Source organism: Tenrec ecaudatus, chromosome X, assembly GCF_050624435.1.
Source record: "Tenrec ecaudatus isolate mTenEca1 chromosome X, mTenEca1.hap1, whole genome shotgun sequence".
Classification (NCBI taxonomy): Eukaryota; Metazoa; Chordata; class Mammalia; order Afrosoricida; family Tenrecidae; genus Tenrec; species Tenrec ecaudatus.
In genome coordinates, this window is record NC_134548.1 from 54,563,031 (window position 1) to 54,588,422 (window position 25,392).

The 25,392-nt window shown below is 44.0% G+C and overlaps 1 long non-coding RNA gene across 2 annotated transcripts; it reads left to right on the plus strand.

The window, feature by feature from the left end:
- Window positions 1-2,060: 2,060 nt before the first annotated feature.
- On the plus strand, window positions 2,061-24,899 carry LOC142434309 (uncharacterized). 2 transcript variants are annotated; one of them, XR_012781139.1, is made up of 7 exons: window positions 2,061-2,258; window positions 7,494-7,563; window positions 7,721-7,802; window positions 12,261-12,365; window positions 12,678-12,719; window positions 17,929-18,169; window positions 19,074-24,899. It is a non-coding gene; the product is annotated as an uncharacterized LOC142434309 (long non-coding RNA). The 2 variants fall into 2 exon arrangements; XR_012781138.1 differs by lacking the exon at window positions 7,721-7,802.
- Window positions 24,900-25,392: the final 493 nt, after the last annotated feature.

The window sequence follows — 25,392 nt, forward strand, 5'->3', positions numbered from 1 at the left end:
AAGCTCACATGGAAGAAGCACACCAGCCTGTGTGATCATGAGGTGGCCATGGGATCAGGTGTCAGGCATCAAAAACCCAGAACAACAAAAAAAATCATATCAATGTGAATGAGGGGGAGTGCGGAGTGGAGACCCAAAGCCCATCTTAAGATAATTGGACATCCCCTTACAGAAGGTTCGTGGGAGGAGACGAGCCAGTCAGGGTGCAGTATGGCACCGAGGAAACATAGAACTTTCCTCTGTTACTTTAATGCTCCTCCCCCCCAATATCATAACCCCAGTTCTACCTTACAAATCCAGCTAGACCAGAGCATGTACATGGGTACAGACAAGAGCTGGAAACACAGGGAACCCAGGACAGATAACCCCCCTGGGGACCAATATTGAGAGTATTGATACCAGGAGGGGAAAGGGAAGGTAGAGAGAGAAAGGGGGAACTGATCACAATGATCTACATATAACCCCTCCCAGGGGTACGGACAAAAGAAAAATGGGTGAAGGGAAACAGGGGTTGGTGTAAAACATTGAAAAATAATAATTTATAAATTATCAAAGGTTCATGAGGGAACAGAGGAGGAGGGAGGGAAAACATGAGGATCTGATACCAAGGGCTCCAGTAGAAAGAAAATGTTTTGAAAATGATGATGGCAATGTATGTACAAATGTGCTTGACACAATGGATATATAAGTATGGATTGTGAGAAGAGCTATGAGCCCCCAATAAAGTGATTTTCTTTAAAAAAAAATGAATGACAAACTTATATTTGAATTATATTTTTAAAAATACTTTTAAAAGGTAAAAAATGCTCAAAACTCATTACTACTCTGATTTTATTACAACTCACTGTTATCTGTGATTTTGAAGTTATTTCCTTATATTCTATCTGGATGGTGGGACTATGATATAATGGTACACGAGGGCAATCACTTTGTATACTTCAATGATTATACACTAAGAAATTGAGGTCTGCTGTGAATCATCAACACTGGCAGATGCTCGAAATCGGCGCTATTCTTTTTCTTCTTCTCATAATGCAGGTTGTTAGCCATTCACCCGAGCACTGTTGAAAGCACTTAGTGCCTGTTACTTTATAACCACCATAATTGCATCCATTATTATGTTTGTGCACTGACTCGCAATGTGTATCTTTTTTTGTGTGTCAAAGTTAAAAATGTTTGAAGAACAAAATTACAAACGGCCAGACAGTGTGCTGCACTATACTTAATCCTCCCAGTAAATCTGGTAAATGTGGGCTGTTTGCTATTCCTATTTTCGTGATGGGGAAAAGGTTTGTTCTGAGCTGGTAACATCCAGGGCAACAGTAGCACTTAGTGGAGATGGAAGTTGAACGGGAAGTTCAGAAGCTTCAGAGCATTTGTGTAATTAATGAAAATTCAAAAATTAAGCCACCTTCCATATTCGCAAGAGAAAGAACTCTGGTGAATGCCAAGTGGGAGGCTGTGGTTCAAACCCACCAGCTGATCTGTGGGGATTTGTGGGAGAAAAGACATCGAAATACTTTTTTACAGCTTCGGGAGCGTTCTGGGCAGTTTTACTCTGTCCTGCAGTATGGATCACTATATAGATAGGCATCACCTAGACCGCACTGGTCATTCTCACGCTCTCCACCTCGGGACAATTCGGTAGCAGTGCACGTAAAATGACCGAGTGTCAGCCTGCTCATTCAATCTGGGACGAAGTGGCAGCTAAGTAGCAGTTGCAGAAGGGCATGGCGAGGGAATAGATGGCGATTAGTTTGAGAACAATAGAACAAAGAACTAAGGGTTGGGCCTCGCGAGGTTTCAATTTCCACAACCCTCGAGCGCGAATTCAGCAGAAGCGGCCGCGCCCGTTGCATGCTGGGAACGGGTATTCCCCCGACCAGCCACGTCAACACCTGGTGACGGACCACACGCGGTGAGGTCCGGTCTTTGAGAACCGCCTTGGCCACCGTGCAACGTGGCGTTAGCCCTGCGGCTTGCGTGCGGCAGCAAACGAAGCCCTGCGACCTCTCCCTTTAGGTTTCCCCGGGGCTCACCCTGCTCACGGGGCAGTCGCCGCCCAGCCCGCAGGCCAGGAGTCCGGGGTCGGCTCTGCGCAAGTGCGCCTGCGCCTGCGCCTGCGCCTGCGCCTGCCTGCCGGGCGCGCTGGGGACCGGAAACGGGGGCGAGAAGCTCTCCGTCCTCGCCCTGGGCGGCGTTGTAGGCCCTGCAAGCAGGCGCCGGGCTTTGCATTCGTCTAGGAGCTACTATAAGGGGTAGGCGCGGGGGCTGGATATTGAGCAGAGCCTGGTGGTCCGCACGAGGGCATAGCTGTAGAGGTATTAATGAGGAAGGGCAAGGGGTGTGGTCAGAGAGTTTTTCGGAAGAAGTTGGGTACTGGAGGCCTGATGGGAATGTTAAAAGCCACTGCCACGGAGTCTAGAAACCTTGGTGGCGTAGTGGTTACACGTTAGGATTCAACCCACATGGTCAGCAGTTTGAAACCACCGGTCGCTCGCCAGGACAAAGACGGATCTTCCACTCCCATAAAGAGTTACCGCCCCTGCAGGTGCAATTTTACTCTGGTCCTATAGGGTCACTATGAGTTGGCAGTGACTCAGTAAGAGTGAGTGAGTCATTCCATCCTTTCCTACCCATAGCGATCCTTTGTAGAGTTTCCTAGAGGATAAATCTTTTTTTTTTTTTCATTTTTTTCTCTTTTCTTCTTTTACATTTTATTAGGGACTCATACAACTCTTACCACAATCCATACATATACATACATCAATTGTATAAAGCACATCCATACATTCCCTGCCCCAATCATTCTCAAGGCATTTGATCTCCACTTAAGCCCCTTGCATCAGGTCCTCTTTTTTTTCCCCTCCTCCCTCCCCCTTCCCCCCTCCCTCATATGCCCTTGGTAATTTATACATCGTTGTTTTGTCATATCTTGCCCTATCCGGAGTCTCCCTTCCCCCGTAGAGGATAAATCTTTCGGGGAGCAGACGGCCTCCTTTTTTTCCTGAGAAGTAGCTGGTCGGTTTTTAACCACTTAACCCTGGTGACATAGCAAGTCCCGTGTTGGTATGCTAACCACAAGGTCATCAGTTTGGGACCACCAGTAGCTCCAGGGGGTAAAGATTTACAGTCTCTGAACCCGCACAGGGGAGCCCTGGTGGTGTAGTGGGTTATGCACTGAGCTGCGAACCTCAAGATGTGCAGTTTGAAACCATCAGACGCGCCACAGGAGAACGAGGAGGCTTTCTAAGCCCAGAAAGACTTACAGTCTTGGAAACCCACAGGGGCAGCTCTATCGGGTCATTGTGAGTTAAAATGGACTGGAAAGCAGTGAGTTTGGTTTGAGAGGGTCGCCCAGGAGCCCTGGTGGCATAGCAGTTATGCGTTGGACTATTAACTGCAAGCTAAGCAGTTAGAAACTGCTAGCCAATGCGCGGGGAAAAGAAGGGGCTTTCTACCTTTGAAAAGAGTTACAATCTCAGAAACTACCCCTTCGGGGGTCACTAAAAGTCGGCACTGATTCCATGGCAATGAGTGACGTTTTGAGGAGAATCGCCCATGCGGTGTGAGTGAGTAGTTATCTGTTGGGCTGCTAACCGCAAGGTATGCTGTTTGGAATCCACCAGCCGCCCTGCGGGGGTGGAAAAAGGATGAGGCTTTAACTAGATAGTCAGCCTGGGCAACCACAAGGGCAATTCTACCCAGACCTATCAGAACGCCCTCTGGGATCATTATGACTGGCAAGTCGATTGGCAGTGAGCTTCCTTCGAGAGCCTACTTTGGGCTGTCGGCAGCCCAATACCATAGAGGTACTTTAAAGTTCTCAAGGTCCCATCTGAGTGTGTTCATTGATAAAGCAGGGGAGTGGTAGAGTAGGCAACTGGGAGATAATGGAAGGCAAGTGGGGGGGTGGTCACATGGGATTGATTTTTTTTTTAAATCCACTGCCATTCCAGTTCATTCCACTTTATATAAGGTTTTCAAGAAGGGAGCAGACCGCCTCGTTTCTCCTGTAGAGCAGCTGCTGGGCTAACCACGGTGCCACAAGGACTACTTAAGGGATAGATGGGAATATGGCATTTCACAGCTTAATAGAGAGTGATGGGGTGTAGTCAAAACATAATGCTAAGAATATGGGGAGATGTCAGTGTAAGACGTGACAAAATAAAAATAATTTATAATTTATCAAGGGTTCATGAGGGAGGGGGACAGGGAGCGAGGGGAAACAAGGAGGAGCTGATACCAAGGGCTCAAGTAGAAAGCAAATGTTTTGAGAACGATGATGGCAACAAATGTGCTTGACACAATAGATGTATGTATGGATTGTGCTAAGAGTTGTACGAGCCGCCAATAAAATGATTTTTAAAATATTATAAATAATAAAAAATTAAAATAAATAAAAACCTGAGGCCCCAGGGTCTATTACTCATCTCACAGATCATCCCTCATTGACTGCATCCCTGACCCCACAGACCACTATCACCTCACAGACGCCATCATTCACTTGGGAGCCCCTCACCAGTCAGTCACTCCACAACCCCCCTGCAGACCTCCCCACCGCTCACCTTTGTTCATTACTTCAGCTCCCATCACTGGATCGTTAGAGTCCCATGACTACTCCCATAGACCCCAGGTCCCTAACACTTATTTCACAGATGACCACTACTGACCTCGGGAACCCTCCCATCACTGTCACCCACACATTGAAACTCATGATTCTCATCACCACCCTTCTTTGATCACCTCATTTCCAAGACCACCTCCCTGACCATGCTCCCCCCAGTCCTCACTGCCCCTAGATTCTCATGCCCCCACGTGCCTCTGCCATGAACCGTTAACTCATCTGATTGGAGGTGATTGTTGAAAGGTTAATAGATGAGTAGTGTGGGTGTGATGACCAAGGGACTCAGAGGCACTGGTCAAAGAACGGAGAAAGGAAGGGTGGGAGGGTGTTATAATCAATGGGGTTAATAGTGGGCAATTATGGCATGATGGGCCAGGAATTAGACTGAGCTGTGAGAGAGTAAGTAATACGTAGAGAATTGTTGGGCCTTCGTCATCAAGTGATTCATGAGGGCAGGGTGGGCTGTGAGGAGAGAATGGGGAACCGATTAGCGTTTGATGTCAAGGGAGTAGCAGTGAGGCAATAGGAAATTCATGGTGAGAAATTACTTGGAGCAGATGAGGCAAGTGGATTAGGTGGGGCTGAGAGCTTAATTGGGGAGGGGCTAATATGGCATGACCCTCCAGGCATTAATGGGTGTTGGTAAATTCTAATGAAACCAGGCAATATCTGTCGGTTTGCGGCTACCCAGAGGAGCTTTGAAAGAAAGACCTGGTGGTCGACTTCTAAAAAGTCACTTATTGAACCCCAGTGGAGCACAATTCTTGACATGCATGGGGTCACCCTGAGTAGGAATCAACTCAGTAACACTAATTCGGGCTTAAGAGATTAATGAAGACCGGGGGGGGGGGGGGTAGGCAGAAAAAAGAAGACTAAGGAGGTAAGAAGTGCAATGCGGTAGTTTTAGGGGGATAATGGAATGAAGAAGGGGGTTACGGTTCATGGCAGAGGCACGTGGGGGCATGAGAATCTAGGGGCAGTGAGGACTGGGGGGAGCATGGTCAGGGAGGTGGTCGTGGAAATGAGGTGATCAAAGAAGGGTGGTGATGAGAATCATGAGTTTCAATGTGTGGGTGACAGTGATGGGAGGGTTCCCGAGGTCAGTAGTGGTCATCTGTGAAATAAGTGTTAGGGACCTGGGGTCTATGGGAGTAGTCATGGGACTCTAACGATCCAGTGATGGGAGCTGAAGTAATGAACAAAGGTGAGCGGTGGGAAGATCTGCAGGGGGGTTGTGGAGTGACTGACTGGTGAGGGGCTCCCAAATGAATGATGGCGTCTGTGAGGTGATAGTGGTCTGTGGGGTCAGGGATGCAGTCAATGAGGGATGATCTGTGAGATGAGTAATAGACCCTGGGACCTCAGGTTTTTTTTGTTTTTTTAAATCATTTTATTGGCGGCTCGTACAACTCTTAGCACAATCCATACATACATCTATTGTGTCAAGCACATTTGTTGCCATCATCATTCTCAAAACATTTGCTTTCTACTTGAGCCCTTGGTATCAGCTCCTCCTTGTTTCCCCTCGCTCCCTGTCCCCCTCCCTCATGAACCCTTGATAAATTATAAATTATTATTATTTTGTCATGTCTTACACTGTCTGACATCTCCCTTCACCCACTTTTCTGTTGTCCATCCCCCAGGGAAGGGGTTATAGGTTTCCCCTTTCTACCCCACCTTCCCTCCACCCTCCCAGTATCGCCACTCTCACCACTGGTCCTGCAGGGTTCATTTGTCTTAGATTTCCTGAATTTCCAGCTCTTATCTGTACCAGTGTACATCCTCTGGTCTAGCCAGATTTGTAAGGTTGAATTGGGATCATGGTAATGGGGCGGGGGGGGAACATTTAGGAACTAGAGGAAAGTTGTGTTTCATCATTGCTATACTGCACCCTGACTTGCTCTTCTCCTCCCTGAGACCCTTCTATAACAGGATGTCCAGTTGCCTACAGATGGACTTTGGGTCCCCACTCCGCACTCCCCTTCATTCACAATGATATGATTTTTTGTTCTTTGATGCCTGATAACTGATCCCATCAACACCTTGTGATCACATAGACTGGTGTGCTTCTTCCATGTGGGCTCTGTTGCTTCTGAGCTAGATGGCCACTTGTTTATCTTCAAGCCTTTAAAACTCCAGACACTATATCTTTTGATAGCCAGGCACCATCAGCTTTCTTCACCACATTTGCTTATGCAACCACTTTGTCTTCAGCGATCATGCCGGGAAGGTGAGCATCATGGAATGCCAGTTTAATAGGACAAAAGTGTTCTTGCATTGAGGGAGTACTTGAGTGGAGGGCCTCAGTTTTTCCATCTGCTAAATGGGATTTCATGTTGATCAGATAAGCTCGATTTGGTTTATGTTGTTCTCCCTGCACTGCAAAGAGGTAGATACATAATGGCCCCTCCAACCAGTTACTGATACAAATTGGCATCAGCTTACTGTTGGCAGGTGCCTGAACAAGCAAGATTATGTAACATGGGATGGGCATCAAAGGACAAGCAGGTTCTCTATTACCACCTGGCCCAGGAGAATGACTGGTGTGCCTGCAGTGCTTTTAAGCTACTACAATTCGATGAAGAATTCCAGCTCTTTGAAGGTTTTCACCTGGTGGCCGAGTTGCTGAGGGAGCTGGTTCAAGGGGAGTGGTGGGGCAGACAAGTTGGCTAGGGTTCCAGAACTCCCTGTGGTAGGTAGGCTGACTTGGAGGATCTCTGGGACAAGAGACAGTTGGGAAGATGGGCAGAATCCCGAGGAAGAGTTGAGTGCATGTGTACTTCACAGAGGAGACAGGGTGAACGTTGCTGTTCCTGGTTGGAGAGGTAGGTGCAGCTGATTAATACACTTTACTGCATGTGTCCAGGTGTGGTGCGGACTGTTGACCTGTGTGCAGCCCCTGGCAGCTGGAGCCAAGTACTAAGCCAGAAGATTGGGTGAGTGTATGGGTCGGAATCAACTCGATGGCAGAGGATTTGTTTTTAGTTTTATTTATTTTGAGGGGTTTGAGGTCCCTGGTGGGTTACAAGAGCAGACTCAGTGGGAGAGTTATAGGGGTGCAGACTGGGCTGACATGGACCGTGTTGTCCACAGGGGTGGACATGTGGTGACTGTGGACCTGCAGGCTATGGCTCTGCTTCCAGGTGTGTTACAGATCCAGGAGGACATCACTCAGGTGAGACATGACCAGGGTCTATCCTGGACAAAGGCCCCATCTGGAGGTTTAGGAAAGCCAAGCAGAAAATGAGAGGGAAATAGAAAGCCAGAGCCAGACAGCAAGAGCAGGTAGACCAGTGGAAAAATAGGAGAAACGACACAGAAAGGTGAGACTGGCTGCCCAGAGGTAGAGCCCAGTCTTCCATGGGTAAAGCCTAGAATTTAGCTGGGCCAAGGTCATGTCCAGGCAGACTTCCTGGGCAGCAGCTAGGGCCACTGATTCCCCATGTCTATATAGCTATCTTCTGCAGACCTAGTAGTGTGTGATGGTAAGTAGCAGGGGGTGGGGCAGGAAGCTTGTATGTGTCCTCAGATTCTTCCACCTCTCTTGATTTCTTTCACATCTTCAACTACTCCATACCTCCTACCCTTGCTGTCAGCTTGCCCCCATATCTGGCAACTTTGTGCCCCTAATGCCTGCTCACTGCCTCTGTCTTTCCTCCATCTCCCCACACCTTTCTCTTCCATATTTGTTGCCCAGTCCCATTTTATTCTTCATTCATTTCAATCACTCATTCAACACACATTTATTGAGCATCTACTATGTGTCAGGCACTGTTCTAGGCTTTTAAAAAACATTAGCAAACCACTAACTCTTGACCTCGTGGAGTTGGTGGTCTAGTCAGCAAAGGTGGAAAAGAGGCAAAATAAACAGTTGAACTGTTACTAAAACTAATCAGTAGTGCATTCAATAAGTGAATAAATGATAGGACCCTGTAGCACGTTAAAAGGTGCTAGATACCATGAGGAAATCAGTGGAATAGGGAGGGAAATGGGCAATGCGGGTTGGAATTTCAAATAAAGTTGCTGGAAAAGGCTTCACTGATTTCAGACAAAGCCCAAAAGAGAATGAGAGCGTGCACTGTGGGTGTGTCTGGAAGAAGGAGATCCACAGGTATCAGCATCCGAGGACCCCAAACAAACAATCATACCTATGCGAGGGGGCCGGAGGGGAGACCCAAAGCCCATCTGTAGAAAATTGGACTTCCCCTCACAGAAGGGTCACAAGGAAGGGACAAGCCAGCCAGGGTGCAGTATAGCACTGACGAAACACACAACATTCCTCTAGTTCTTTGCTTCCTCCCCCCACTATCATGACCCCAATTCTACCTTACAAATCTGGCTAGACCAGACAGAGCATTTACTCTATACAGATAAGAGCTCTCAACACAGGGAATCTAGGACAGATAAACCCCTCAGGAACAGCAATGGGAGTAGCAATACCATAGGGGAAGGGGGAGGGAGGAAGGGGGAGTGCAATGATCAATGTATAACCCCACCCCAAGGGGATGAACAACAGAAATGTGGGTGAAGGTAGGTAGCAGATGGTGTAAGATATGAAAATAATAATTTATCAAGGGGTTGGGAGGAAGGGATTAAAGAGGAGCTGATAAAAATAAATAAATAAATAAATAATAAGAAAAATAAAGAGGAGCTGATAGCCAGGGCACAAGTAGAAAGAAAATGTTTTGAAAATGAAGATGGCAACAAATGTACAAATGTGCTTGATATAACTGGTGTATGGATTGTTATAAGATCTGTAAGAGCCCCCAATAAAATGACTTATAAAAAACTGATATGTAAACCTCCACCCAGTTCAAAATAAAAAGTTCTGGAGAAGAAAAAAATGGTAAGAGATCCAAGAGAACAGCCAGTTGGAAAGCTGGCGCTGGAAGCATGCTCAGAGGCCATGTAGTAGCTGGACAGAGGGAGTGAGTCAAGGACAAAGAGAGGTGGCCAGGCCCAGGTCCTGTAGGTGAGGGCTACTGTGAGCACTTTGGCTTTTTTTGTGAGCTGGGGGCTCAGGAGAGAAACCACGAGAGGGGATTCTGAACAGAGATGGGTTGTGCCTGGTCTGGGCTGTAAGAGGATCCCTCTGGCTGCTGTGAGCAGTGGAGGGGATGGTGGTGGAAGCATTAGTCCAGTGAGTGGCGTGGAGACAGTGGTAGCAGCAGTGGAGATGAGAAGAAGGTGGATTCAATACCAAGCTTTTTTCCTTCCACAAATAACATGCTCGTGCATATCGTCCACATAAGAAACAACCAGGATAGGGCCTAGACGGTTGTGAGGGGTGTGTGTTGTGAGGGTGTGTGTGTGTGTGTTCTAAGGGAGGAACCTGGAGCATGTGTGTTGGTTGTGTGAAAATGGGATATGTTTTGGGGAGTAGAGCTGCAGGATTTACTCTTGGCTCAGATGTGGCCAAGGTCAAGGGTAGCAGCTAAGGTTTGGGGCCTGAACAGTTGTTCAAGTCTCAAGTGAGGTGGAGAAGGTTTAAGAAGGAAAGTCAGGAGTTTGGTTTGGCATATGTTGTGCCAGGCGTCAGTTTTGCTCTGCGAGTCTGAGGTGCAGAGCTGCTGTGTGGCCAGAGAAGGAAATAATGATCATGGTGCTTGCGCATTTGCTTGTTTTGAAGGTTCAAATAAGTTCCCTAGAGGGCTAGGAACTCAGTAAGCATCCTTTGTCTGTCTCTGGTACAGAAGATACATATAACCAAAAGCCCCCTCCCCCTTCCTCCTAATAATATTCCTCTTGCCACAGTGACTGGCCTCCACGATGTGGATGACTACTTGCCAGCCCAGCTCCCCCTAGCTGTAAGTAACCCTGGCCAGCCCCTGCCCGTTTGGCCCATTCCTAGCTGTCTTCCTCTTAGCCTTAGTTATCTGTCTCGTCCACAGGCTCGGAACATTGCTACACGTGTTTTAAAAGCAGGGGCTGCTTTGGAGCCAAGGTGAGTGTAGGGAAGTGTGGTGTGGGGGTAGGAGGGGTCCTTGAGAACTGCCCTCAACCCTCCCCACCTCACCCCATCCCACAGATCCTCTGAGGCTGTGATGTGATACTGCTCTACAGCCAACTACAGGTTTTCTAATCTAATGTGTTGTGTGCCAAGCCCAGGAGCAGCGGCCACTCCAGCATTAGTCAGTTCAGGGGTGGATGGGCAAGGTAGGTGGCTGGCAGTGTTGGGGGGCCCTTTTATATGGGCAGGGATGGCAGTCATTCCTCACTCCAGATTCTATCCACAGAGGCCTTCACTGTCTGTCAGGGCTATGACCCTCCTGAGGGGTGCATACCAGACCTGACCAAACCCCTGTGGGACCACACTTATGGTGAGAGCCAGAGCTGTGGGCCCTATCCCTGGGGAAATGATACCCCCTTAAGGAAAGCGATGATGTCTCATGAAAAACATTCAACCCAATTCTCAATGGAGACTCTGTCCCCTGAGAGGAATTCTGTGCCGTGAAGATTCTCAACCCTACCTTTTAGCATTAACTCAACCGCATTGGGGGAAGGTTGTCTTTTAGGGGCCTTAGCCCTACCTCCTATTCTGGGAGGATCCTCTGCCCTGAACGGCTTATCGATGTTTTGCTATAGTGTCTGGTGAAGGTTCTGTTCAGGAGGAGCCCTGCCCTGTGGAGACCCTACCTGTGTACATAAATTCTGCCTGTCAAGAGCCATGGTGGCATAGTGGTCTTACATTAGACTGCAAACCGCAAGATCTGCAATTCAGAACCACCAGCCACTCCATGGGAGAAAGATGAGGCTTTCTACTCCCGTAAAGGGTTAAGTCTCAGAAACAAACTCCAAGGGGCAAATCTCCCCTGTCCCATAGAGTCACTGAGTTGGCATCGACTCCATGGCAGTGAATGAGGCAGCCCATCCATTTTACCCCCGCTGGAAATTCCACCTCTGGAAATTTTACTCCTTAAGAGTCTTTAGCTTCTCCCCCCTTGGGTGTAAAAAAACAGAGAGTTTATCCTTGTGAAGATTCCATCTGAGTGAAACAAGGTATAAACCCAAAGTAATAGAATTTCAAGTGGAGAGAAGAGAAATGTTGTGGAAAAAATTAGCCCAGGGGCACTAGTGTTCTAGAAAGGATGCTTAGAATGGCCCCCCTGTGGCGATGTTCTGAGCAAGCAAGAGATTTCTGGTGGAGGAAGGTGAGAACAGATGGGGAGTGTTTGAGGAGGGCGGAGCATGGATCCTCTAGGGCAGTGGTTCTCAACCCTTTAATACAGTTCATGTAGTGACCTCCCTCACCCCCCAACCATAAAGTTATTTTCGTTGCTACTTCATCACTGTAATTTTGCTACTGTTATGAATTGGTGACCCCTGTGAAAGGGTCATTTGACCCACCAAAGGGGTCACAACCCACACGGTGAGAACCACTGTTTTAGCGGCAGACCAGCAAGACAATAGTCATTGTGTTTAATTTATTAGAAGCAGTTCAGTGACTTTTCTCTGAACATCTTATGTTCCTCTTTACGCTTCTGCTGAAATTACAGCAATTGGAATGACTATATTTTTAACTCTTTGAACCCTTTCAGGAATTGGATAATTCAATCATCATATCTCGTGGGATTTGGGGGCATAACACAAAGCAGAAACGAACGACAGTGTCACCCTCTGTTTGTTTCTGCAGCTCGAAGACAGCTCCAAGTACTGTTGCACTCCACCCATGCAGCCTCCCATCTCTGCTCCATACCAGGAGGCCTGCACGCTGAAGAAGAAGGGGCCGCTGGCCAAGGTGAGTCACCCCATGAGTCCCCTATCATCAGCACAGTGGATATGTTGCCCTAACCCCTGGCTGACCCACCGTGCCACGCCCTGCTGGCCTCTGAGGTCTGGAAACATGGCCAGGGCCACCCATTCTCTGAACCGACATTGACCCTTGTCCAGTGTGCCTCCTCCTGACCCCCCTAAATCATGTAGATTTGTAGGCCAAAATGATCTTCCCTGCCTCCCAATAGCTGTAGAATGCAATGGGTAAAGCCAAGCATCATCAGCAGAAAAGCTCAGCCAGCCAAATATCTGAGTCCCTTTTATTTTTCTTTGATAGGTGGAAGACAGTGATATGAATTGTTCACCTTAACACATTAAGGTAATCTTGCCTTTTATCTAAGAGCTTGGGTAAAGAACCTGCCCTCCTTTTTTTCCCTCACCCACATCATCTTGTTATATTTTATTTTGCTGCACTGTCGGTTGGAATTTTTAATTCAGACTCTTCAACAATATTGCAGCAGTTTCACATAGTATTTTATCAAAGTTCCCAATCCTTTTGATATGAGTCATTAAACATTCCAAGTATGTTTCTGGAACCCTGAGTCTGTAGTCACTCATTAAAGGGCATTTTTAAGAAAAGCTCAAAACTACTCCCTATGAGATTTTCATCAAGCCTTTATTAAGTACTTGTTGCAGGTCAAGGTCTCTTTTAAACATTTGATACTTAAGATAATCAGAAAAATTTATGGAGTACATACTATGGGCCAAGCACTGATCTAGGTTTGCAGAGATAGAGAACAAAACAAGCACAATACGAGGGTGCATCAAAAAGTTCATCAACAAATTTCATTAGTTTTCACTTCTACAAACTTTTTGAAGCCCTCATATTTATGCTTAGCTCTGCCTTCCTGGAGTGTGTTTCACTGTATATTAGGGAGCTTCAAAAATTCATGGAATTAAAAAATAACTGGAATTTTTCCATGAGCTTTTTGCAGGTCCCCCAGTATTCATAGGTAATTATAGAGAACAAAACCATAAAAACAAGCTCACTACCATCAGGTCGATGCCAACTCATAGCAACCCTATAGGACAGGATAAAGCTGCTCCTGTGGCTTTCTGAGACTGTTTAGTCTTTCTCCCGTGAGAGACCATGTGTAGATGTAATAAAGGCTATTAAAACAATAGTTAAAGCAAAGCTGAATAAAGAGGTGGTAGTGGGGAGGCCTCATTGAGTAGATAATTTAGCAGCAAAGACCTGAGGTTGATTAGGGAGAAAATGCATGTATTTATGTAGAAGAGGAGCATCTTAGTATTAGAAATAGCATATGTGAAGGCCTGGAGGTAAAATTGCCCTGGGTGTTTAAGGCACAGTGAGGAAGACAGCTGACCTGTGACAGAGTGAGCTAAATCTGTTAGTACAAAGACACCATTCATAGAGTTGAAATGAACAGCAGAGTGTGAAAAGCTACTTATAGCTTCTGTGTGGATTATCCTTGAACTAAAAAAGCCACAGGAAAAGGGGGAACTGATCACAAGGTTGGATCTATAACCCCCCCTCAAAGGAGGACGAATAATAGAAATGTTGGTGAAGGGAGATAACAAACAGTGTAAGATATGAAATAACAATAATAATATGTAATTGATCAAGGATTCATGAAGGGAGGGAAAAAAAGAGGAACTGATACCAAGAGCTCAGGTAGAAAATGTTTTGGAAATGATGGCAAAATATGTACAAGTGTGCTTGATACAATTGAATTATGGATTGTTATAAGACCCTTAAGAGCCCCCAATAAAATGGTTTTAAAAAAAATTTAAGCCACAGATAAGAACAAGAAGTTTTAAGGACAGCCATTGGAACATGCAAAGATGCTCATCAGGGCATCATTCAGGACACACTACTCAGATTGCCAATGCTAAGGTCTTGGGATAATTGGGGCCCTCACGTGTTGCTGGTAGGAATGTAAACTGGGGGAGTCAGCTGACGCCTGTTGGTTTTGGAACTGTGTATGGCTATTTCTCTGTTTAACTATTAAATACATCTTTCTAATTGCATTCTTTCATTTTACATCTCCTTCTTATGCTCCCCCAATAATTCTAATGTACATTACTAGCTAAGAGCCACAAAAATATCGAATGGGATTGACTTTTTCAATGAAGCATACCTCTGCAGTCCTGTGGTCTAAGATGAGAGTATTACCTCCTCCCTGGGGGACGGACAACAGAAAAGGGGGTGAAGGGAGGCATCGGGCAGTGTAAGATATGATAAAATAATCATTTATAAATTATCAAGGGTTCATGAGGAAGGGGGAGCAGGAAGGGAGGGGGAAAATGAGGAGCTGATGCCCAGGGCTCAAGTGGAAAACAAATGTTTTGAGAATGATGAGGGCAACAATGTACAAATGTGCTTGACACAATGGATGGATGGATTGTGATAAGAGTTATACGACCCCGATAAAATGATTTAAATTTAAAAAAATAAATGAAACTTTTGAAAATTAAAAAATGAACACTAAGCTACTGGGTTTTTTTCTTCAAAATAACTCTATCTTATTGCATAATAAAAGGAACTCTGGTGGCCTAGTGGTTATACATTGGAGTGCTAACCATAGGTGAGCATTTCAAAACCACCAGCTGCTCCAAAGGTGTAAAACTGGGGCTTTCTGCTCCTGTAAAGAGTGACAGTCTTGGAAGCCCACAGGGCCAGTTCTACCTTGTCCTATAGTGTTGCTATGAGTTGGCAGTGACTTAATGACAATGAGTTTGGTTTTGGTTTTTAACTGCACAGTAATTTGTGTATGTGTGTGTTACTACAGAATATCACATTAAAATGTGAGTGAAACACGTGGAAAAATTATACAAAATAACATAGATAATATTTTTTACCTTTGAAGAAGGACTGTTTTTTTTTATTGTTTTATTAGGGGCTCATACAACTTATCACAATCCATACATCCATCCATTGTCTAAAGCACATTCATTGCCCTCATTGTTCTCAAAATATTTGCTCTCCACATAAGCCCCTGGCACCAGCTCACGTTTCCCCCTCCCTCCCCGCTCCCCTTCCCTCATGAACCCTTGATAGTTTATAAATTATTATTTTGTCATATCTTGCCCTGTCCAACGTCTCCCTTCACCCACTTTTCTGTTGTCCGTCCCCCAGGGAGGAGGTCACATGTAGATCCTTGTAATCGGTTCCTCCTTTCCACCCCACCTTCCCTCTACCCTCCCAGTATGGCCAGGTGTCTTAATGGGGCTGGAACAGTGTGAGGTCAAGTCAGAGAAATGAGGGCCAGAGTATGTAGGATCTCATGGGTCACAGTGAAGACTGTGCCTTTTTCTCTAAGTGAGGTAGAAGCTAAAAAAAAATACCCAAGTTCTAAGCAGAGGAGGCTACTCGTGGTTTGGCACTGCAAGAGGATCGTTGTGGCAGCAGTGAGGAATCTGACAAGCTCCTGAAAGGCAGATCAGGCTGGGCTGTGGAGGGCAGGGACTGAAGCCTAAAAGGTAGCCATAACCACTTGGCAGACTTCCCCTTGGGCCTGTGACATCCTCTCTGGTACATATGGCCCTCCTGATCCCAGAAACATCACATGAAAAGGTTTGCAGAGTGGGTCAAGAAAGGCCAACTCTGCCTTTCGCTGGTCCCTATTAACAGCCCCCACCACCACCATTTGGCAGATGAGTATAAGTCTTGTCCTACTACTCTCTAGCCTTTCCTACTCATTCTGTTTTTTCCAGCTTCTATGATGTTTCTCAAGCACGCAGCTTTGCGCCATCTCAGGGCCACTGTACCTCTTGTGCCCCTCTGCTTGGATGCTTTCCCCATGATATAACGCACATTTACATGACTGTGGCTGTTACTGACTAAGCTTCTGCCTCCATTGTCTTTCTCTGCTCAAAGGCCATCTCGGGAAATCTTCCCTGACTCCAGAATCACAAGGGTCTTCCAAAAATTTGTGGGCAAAGTTCATTGTTTTTTTATTTCATTTTCTCACAAACTCTGAAGCTCCCTTGCAGCACCCCGTCACTCTACCCCTGAACCTTACTTTGTTTCCTTCGTAACACTTAACAAGTACTGACTATATGCTATTGAATCAGTCAGGGACTGGGAGTAAATAGGGCACACTCAACTGGAATTTTGAAGAGATGTTGATGAAGAGACCTAAAGGCATAGGGAGGAGTCGTTAAAGCAACAAAGGCCGTGTTAAGGATTCAGTCCACCGCTCATCTCAGTTTGTCATTCTGTGGTGGCTTGTTTTGCTGTGATACTGCAAGCTATTTCAAATATCAGAAGGATTGTCCATGGCGGGGAGATTTGAGTGGAACTTCCAGGCTAAAACTAAGAAAAGGACCTGGGTTTCTATTTACAGTAAAAACAGCCACTGAAAACATGAATAGTAGCAGAACATGGCATGGTGGTTACATATTGGGCTGCTGACCACAAGGTCCGCAGTTCAAAACCACCAGGCACTCTGAGGGAGCAAGAGGAGGCTTTCTACTCCTGTAAAGAGTTACAGTCTCAGAAATGCACAGGGACAATTCTGCCTAGGGTCACTATGAGCTGTAATTAACCAAATGGCCATGAGTTTGGTGTTTGGGGACGGGGAAGATGAGACCCTTCAGACTGACACTTAAAAACTTAAAAACTGAGGAAGAGCTGCCCCTCAGGATAGGAACAGCCCTAATGACATGAAATAAAGCTTTTGGGACCTTCATTTGCTGATGTGGTACAACTCAAAATGAGAAAAAAACAACTGCAAACAGGAATCTGAACGTGAACTGTACAAAATATGAATCTAGAGCAGCAGTTCTCAACCTGCAGGTCATAACCCCTTTGGGGGCTGAACGACCCTTTCACAGGGGCCGCCCTATTCATGACAGTAGCAAAATGACAGTTCAGAAGCAGCAATGGCAATCATTTGATGGTGGGGAGCACAAGTGCAACAGTGTTGGTAGAAAAAGGGGAAGGACTGACCTCCAAGCAGGGGGGAAAATGACTAAAAATACTTTTAAGGGGACTGTGGGAGGGGAGGGGTTAAAAAATACTTTTAAGGTACCAAAGGGGGGAGTATCCCTGGTAATATGTACCAAATAAGCCACATTGGCCCGAGTTTCTGGGAGCATCCTGAGAACCCAGGCCAAGTGCCATAGAACAGTGGAGCATTGATTCCTGGGTCTGCAAGGCGCACAACACTCTCCGATGCCCGCCCCAGAGAGAGCCAATGCGGAAACTCCACCAGATGGACTGGACTCAAACACACTGTAACCTGAGGACTTCAGACTGAATAATTCATGTTGTTTATAGAAGCAGAAGTCAGCCATACCAGATTATTGAACTGTCTGTTGGTGGCCAGACAATCGTTGACTTACTACATCAATGCCCTATGTACTGTATTAAAATATATATTATTCTGGCAAACCTGTCACTAACATTCTCAGTAAATATGGTAAAATTGCCCTGGCAACAGACTCCCCTTGTTTGTGTAAATAGTGCCCAGTCAAGAAAGAATCTATTCTGTGCAAGTAAATAATTCAGGTGTTGTAATATGAAGTTAGCTTACTTTGGCCTAATGTCCCTCTCTCAACAGTGTTTTCAGAAATTAATACCAGGGGCTAATCAATGGCAATATTCATGGAAGATCTTTATGCCCCAGAGAGATGATCAACAAGACCCTCTACCATAAACTAAAAAGGAGGTCTCTAAAGGGAGCCAAAAACAGATTAAAAAACATAAATCCAGGAATGGGTTTGGGGCTCACTCTAAATCCTAGCTCCGATTTAAGAACAATTAGTTCTTACAACATGGCCTTGCTCAATACTCATCCTCAGGTAAGAAACACAGAAGATATGGGTGCTATAGTAAACTGTGGTGAAGAAATTAGATGGTGCCCAGCTATCAGATAAAATAGCATCTGGAATCTTACAGGCTTGTTTCCAAACAAGCAGCCTTCTAATTCTAAGTAAGATGTAAACTAAGTCTACATGGAAGAAGCACACCAACATCAGTGACCCAAGAATTGTAAATCATATAATCCAAAGCCAAAGAAGGGAATAGTATCAGAGCCTAAATTGTGAGATTTCTGGTTTTCAGAAGGCTATGGGTGACAGTGGAAGCCCAAGATACGTTTGCGAGATCTGCACAGGGGATAGCTTCCGGTGACTTCCCTCTCCCATAATAGAGGGATGGTCCCCAACAGAGTGCATTGGAGAGATGATTATAGGAGATCAAAATGATAACCTGACTTGAATGGTTAAAACCTTGCCAGTTGATCCCCCTCTGATGCACGTTGGACCTGATCTGGTTTTCAACATTTTCTGTGTTTTATTGTGGGTTTGTTTTGGGGGGTTGTTTCTCACATTTGGGGTCTATCTCAGATATATTTTGTCACTGGGGGTTACCCCCTGGAAATTTTGTTATAGGTTTTCTGTTCTTCAGTATATGAAACCTAGAACTGATAAACCCATTGAGACAGCAAGTAGAATAAGGGTCCCTCATGGGTATAGTGGGCTGGGGGTGGGGGATGGGGACTGATGTCAAAGAGTTTGAGAAGAGAATGTTTTGAAACTGATTGTGGTATCAATTGTACAATAATGCTTGATATGATTGAATTATGGATCAATATGGTATTTGTATTAGCTCCCAATAAAATGGTTTTGGGGATAAAAAGAAAGATAAGAACAAAATGGTTATCAGAAAAGACTCTAAAACTTACTCTCTTTTTTTTTTTTGCAGTTTGATAACCAGCCATTAGTTTTCATCCACATTGACTGTAGCTTTTTGAAAGTGGTGACAAACTGGTAGGTCACCAATGCATAGAGATTGTTTGGTGAATCTTCATCCTCATTACATTTTCTGGACAACCATACACAATACAGTATGGGACATTCCTGATCCCTTTGGCCCAGATAGCTTTGTTGAACTTGGTGTTGATTCATACATCTGGTGTTCCCATCTTCTTCTTGTCAAATTTCTGAATCTCCTTGAGTGCCTGAGGGGCCTGCTTCTTGAAGCCCAGCCCACGGATGTGCTTGTGAACAGTGATGGTGTGCTCTCTGGCCACGACTTCATTGATAGCAGAACAGCCCTCTTCTCGCCGTCCTTCTTTGTGCAAGCCCCAGTGCCAGGACCAGGTTGAGAAACTTATTCTTGAGCATAATGCAGACAAGGCGAATGGAAGAAGTGATGGAGAGAAAGGCCCCGGCATGTTTCAAAGGGCAGTACGAGAAGACAAAGTTGCACATTATAATAAAACGTGCAATGATCAGAAGTAAGAAAGCTAAAAATGAAGAGAAATTCGAAGTCTGGCAAGTTGCAATATTGAAGGAGTCATTCAAAATATTGAATGATGCAAAAAAACAGCAAAAGAAAATGGAAGGAATACAGAGAATTACTGCACAAAAAGAATTGGTCAATAATCAATTACATTGAAGTATTCGAGTAGAAGTTGTGGAATTGGAGAATGTTCTGTGTATTTTTGCCACAATTTGAAAAAAATTACATGAAAAACAGTGACTACAAGAAAGAAGAAAATGTTCTAGAGTTGAATATGATAACTGTACAACTCTTCTTGATATGATTGAATTATTTAATTGTATAACCTGGATAAAGTGCTAATAAAACTGTTTTTTAAAAAATAATTGGTCAATGTTTAACCATTTCAGGAGCTACCATATGATAAAAAAGAAATCATGGAATTGAAGGAAAGAGTCCAAGCTGCACTGAGGCATTGGTGAAAAACAAGGTCCCAGGAATTGATGGAATATCAATTGAGATGTTTCAAAAACTAGTCCACTGATAGAAATGATCATTTGTCTATGCCAAGAAATATAGAAGACTAGCCAATGGACTGGACAAGACTCATGTTTATGCTCAATCCAAAGAAAGATAATCTATCAGAATGCAGAAATGGCATAACACTATCATTAATATAACATGCAAGTAAAATGTTGATGAAAATAATTTTTAAATAGCTGCAGCCCTAAAGCAAGCCACATTCAGAAGAGGATGTGGAGCAAGGATTGCATTGCTATTAGCAGCTGGATCTTGATGGAAACGATACTCGACTGTGGGAATCATAAATTATGGATAACATTTCAAAGAATGTGGATTCCGGAACGCTTAGTTGGTTTCATGGGGAGCCTGTACATAGACCAAAAGGCAGTTATTCAAACAGAACTAGAGAATATTTCATGGTTCACAATTAGTAGAACTGTGAGGGCGGTATCCTTTCATACGTACTCAATCTGTATGGTGAATAAATAATCCAAGAACCTGGAAAATATGCTGAAGACAGTAGCGTGAAGGAAGACTCATAACCTGTGACATGAAGATGATACAACTTTGCTTGCTGAGAGTGAGGCAGACTTGGGTGAGCACTTATTGAGGAAGATCAAATAATACAGTCTTTGGTGCGAATTGCACCTCAACATCAAGAAAACAAAAATCTTGACAAATGGCCTTAAAAAAACAAATGGAGAAAAGATTGAATTAGCCAAATATTTCATTTTACTTGGATGCACAATCCATGCCCATGGAAGCAGCAGTGGAGAAATCAAATGACATACTACACTGGGCAAAGAGTCGCTGAAGACCTCTGGAAAGTGTTACAAAGCAAACCCAAGTGTTCATGAGCAGATGCATGGAGAAGAAAAATGTGATATATCCATGCAATGTAACAGTATTCCACCATAAAAAGGAATGAACTCCATGCTACGGTATGGATGAATTTTTAAAACATTGTGCTAATTTAAATAAACCAGACTCTAAGGAACAAGTATCCTATGATTAAACTTATATGAAATATCTAGAATAGCCAAATCAATAGAGACAAAAAGTAGATCAGTGGTTTCCTGGGGCTGGAAGATGAGAGTGTGGGGAGTTATTGCTTACTGGGCACAGTTTATATTTCAGATGATGAATAAGTTTGGAGAGTAAATAGTGATGGTGGTTGTGCATCATTCTAAGTGTAATTAATGCCATTTAATTATACAATGAAAATTGGTTCCACGGCAAATTTTTCTGTCATATATTTTATCATCTTTAAAAGTACAATAAAACAGTGATAAAAAGTGAAAGATGAAAGTGTGCCTGAGCCAATCCATGGTATTTTCAGTTACTTTGATGCCTTTGAATTATGGTGTTGGCAAAGAATATCAAATATACCATAGCCTACCAGAAGAATCAACAAATCTCTCTTTAAAGAATTACATCCCGAATGCTCCTTAGAAGCAAGAATTGCCAGGCTTTATCTTACATTTTCTAGATCTGTTATTAAGGAAGTAGCAGTCCCTGGAAATGAACACCAAGGTTGATGAAGTAGAGGGTCAGCAAAAAAGACAAAGGCCTTCAATGAGATGGACTGACGTAGTGGCTGCAACATGGACGCAAAGACAGCAATGGTTGTGAGGAGTGTGCAGTGTTTCATTCTGGTGAACAGTTGAAACCTACTCAATGGCATTTAACATCAACAACATGGATTCAACTGGATCCCTCAAAATATATATTGAAGTCCTAATACTTAGTATTTGTGAACATGACCTTGTTTGGAAGTAGGGCCTTTGAAGTTGTTGTCAGGGTGAGTCTTACCCTAACATGAGTATTTTCCTTTGGAAAGATGAAAAGACAAAGAGTGCTATGAAGCTGGGAGAGACAAAAAGGGGTTCCCTAGAGTTTTCAGCGAGACCATGAAATGACCCGGCTTACTTTCTGGGTCTACTTTAGACCCAGAACTGTGGGATGATACATTTTTATTTTTATAAGGCACCCAGTTTTTAGAATGTTTAAATGGCAGTCCTCAGAAACACGAAAAAAAATCCAGAGATGTCTCCTAGACCTGAACAGGAAGGTAATTGAACGAAGTTTCTAGAACCCAGGAAAGCAGTAGTGTAGCCACTGCCAGATCTGGGCTATGGAACTGGTGAGGAAGTGAGGTTATCTCTTTGCTATAAGTTAGGTGAAGGTTTACAGAGCAAATAATCAGTTTTACATTCAATAATTCATATACATTTTGTTTCAACTCATACCAACAGGAAACAATTATCCTACTCTCTCCCTTTGTTTCCTGTTGGTGTTACTCCTTTTTTCCCTAACCCTCTGAAATTTGTCCATGGAAAAATGCTGTGCTTTTCATCTTAAAGGGTTGATTATTCTAACATGGGGGTGAGTTCAGCTCCAAACCTAAAGGATGACTGCTAGGGGTCATAGTCATGAAGGTCCCACCGGTCTCTATCTGACCAGTACGCCTGATCTCTTTATGATTTTGAGTTCTCCCCCACATGTTTTTCCCACTGTCCAGGGCCTTCAAATGTGATCTTTATCAGAGTCATGGGTACTGGTAGCTGGGCACCATCTAGTTCTTTCTGGTTCTAGGGTCATGGAGGCTAGTGGTTGCATGGTCTATTACTCCACTGGATTAATTGTTTCCGTAAGTCTTCCCATTTTCATCATTCCTCCTTCTTCCACCTGGTAAGAGACCAATAGTTGTACCTTAGATGGCTACTCACCAGCTTTTAATACCCTAGTTGCTACTCACCAAAGTAGGATGTAGAGCATTAGCTTGGTGAACTATGTTGTGTCAATTAACCTTAATGTCCTCAGATACTAATGTCCTGATCCCCCAGGCCCAGCAATTCATTTCCTCAAGGTGTTTGGTTATATCTTAGACGTTCTCATAACTGTCCCCGCTGTCTGCTCTTCTATATTCATGGGTATATTTGTAGCAAAGGTAAATACACAGGTACAGATATCCTCTGTCAAATCTATATGTATTTGTGGGTATACTACCACATGCCCTCTCACACCTGTTCAGCCTGTGTCTATGCAAGCATCTACTTATAGATAACCACTTGTGTAGAATTGTGCATAGAACAGTATTTGCCTCTTGAAAACTTCCCAGTGTCTTTCTTTGCCCCTATCATTTTTTCCTAACCTACCACGTATTCGACATTGCCTTCCCCTTCCCCTAAGTCAATATTTGCCTAGCCTCGAGCCCATGAATTCCGCTCCTTTCTTTCCCTTATCACCCTGGTAACCATCAAAGATGTTTCTTTTCATGTGAAAACCTTTACTTGACTTTTTAAAACCGTGATCTCATATAATATTTGTCCTTTAGTGTTTGATTAATTTCACTAAGCATAATGTTCTTCAGATTCACCCATGGAATTTGTTTTACAGATTCATCTTTATTCTTAAACACTGCATAGCGCTCCATTGTATGTCTACCAAAGTTTCTTTATGCATTCTTCCACTGATGGACATTTAGGTTGCTTCTATCTCTTGCTATTATGAATAGTACTGCAATGAACATGAATGCTCTTATTTCTATGGGACTGATAGCAAATAGAAGGATTACTGGATCCTATGCATTTCTATTCCCAACATTTCGAGGAAGATCTATAACCCTTTCATGCTAATGTTTCCCATAAAGCTAACCATACACTGGCCACATGATCCCTCAATCCCCCTTCAGAATATTTACCTAAGAGAAATGAAAACTTAGGTTGACACACAAACTGTATGCAAATGCAAAGGGGTATCCCCCACCCAAAACAAAACAGAAAAAGCTCTATTGGAAGAAGCTTTCATAGTAGCATTTTTCCCACTAGGTGAGCATCGAACAACTCACTGAGTTAGTGCACCCTATGCCATCGCTTGGGAAGGTTCTCTCTGGTCACAGTGAATTTTTTCATAAAAGCACTTTCACTTGAACCTCGTTTTTTGGGATGGCCAATTTAAAAGAATAGCCTGTGGCTGTGAAATTTGGTTTCCTGCTCTGGAAAAATGCCACAGAAATTGTTGTGTTGTTGATCACAGCTTACAAGGACAGCGCTATGGGGAAATCTCAAGTGTACAAGTGGTTTTCTCATTTCAAAAATGGTTGAAATGTCAATCGACAACAAAACTGGTTCTGGATGTTCATCAACTTCCCAAACGATTGAAAATGTCCACTGGTAGTGCATTTGAAGTTCCTTCCACCAGGTCACACTGTTAATCAAGCTTTCTATTTAGAAGTTCTGAGAGGACTGTGTAACAGCGCAACACAAAAGGCCCGATTTGTGACAGATGGGGGACTGGTTTTGCCACCACAACCATGCACCTGCTCACACAGCTATCTCAGTGTGCCAGTTTTTGCCTAAAATCACCATGCCTTTCTTGTCCACACACCTGGATCACCTGACCTCACTCCGTGCAACTTCTTTTTGTTTCTGTGAATGAAGAGGGACATGAAAGGACAAAGATTGGAAGAGGTGAAGAAAAAGTGAGGGAAGTGCTGTCAGCCATCCAAATAGATGAGTTTGAAAAATGTTTCCGAAAATGGCATTTCAGATTTGACTAATGTATTAAGTATAATGGAAAGTACTTTGAAGGTAATAAAGTTTTGTTTAAAAAATTTTTAATAAATAGCTTTGAAAACAATGAAAATTTTGGGTTTTGGGGGTACCTCTAGTATAGTTCTAAAACAAGAAGTCCTACAAAAAAGGAAGTAATGCCCAGATTGACATGAACTATATGTCTGTCTTCACACATCTTCAGGTTGTATGTTCATGGAGTCATTTAAAAATAAATCTAAAGAAAATAATAAAAAATAAATCTATGGGGTGGGAGGGTGGGGGAGGGAGGGAAAAGGAGGAGCTGATACTAAGGGTTAAAGTAGAAAGAATATGTTTTGAAAATGATGATGGCAGCATATCAACATATGTACAAATGTGCTTGATACAATTGATGTCTGGATTGTTATAAGAGCTGTAAGAGCCCCCAATAAAATGATGCATAAAAATAATAATACTTTAAAAATAAATATACAAAAGAGAGTTACTGGCAAAAAATTAAAACTAATATTTAAAAAAATAAATCCATGTTTTGGGAGGCCTCCAGATCACCAGCAGAATTTTACTGGAAGTGGGGCAGCAAAAATTCCTCTCCAGAGTTTTATAACTGGTTAGTCCAGGTCTAATTGTTCCAAGATTTGTTATTCCAAGCTTGGGGACATCATGCCTCTCCGTTCCAGGTCTGGCAGCTCCAGCTTGGCTCTTTCAGCCCTGGTTGTGCCGAA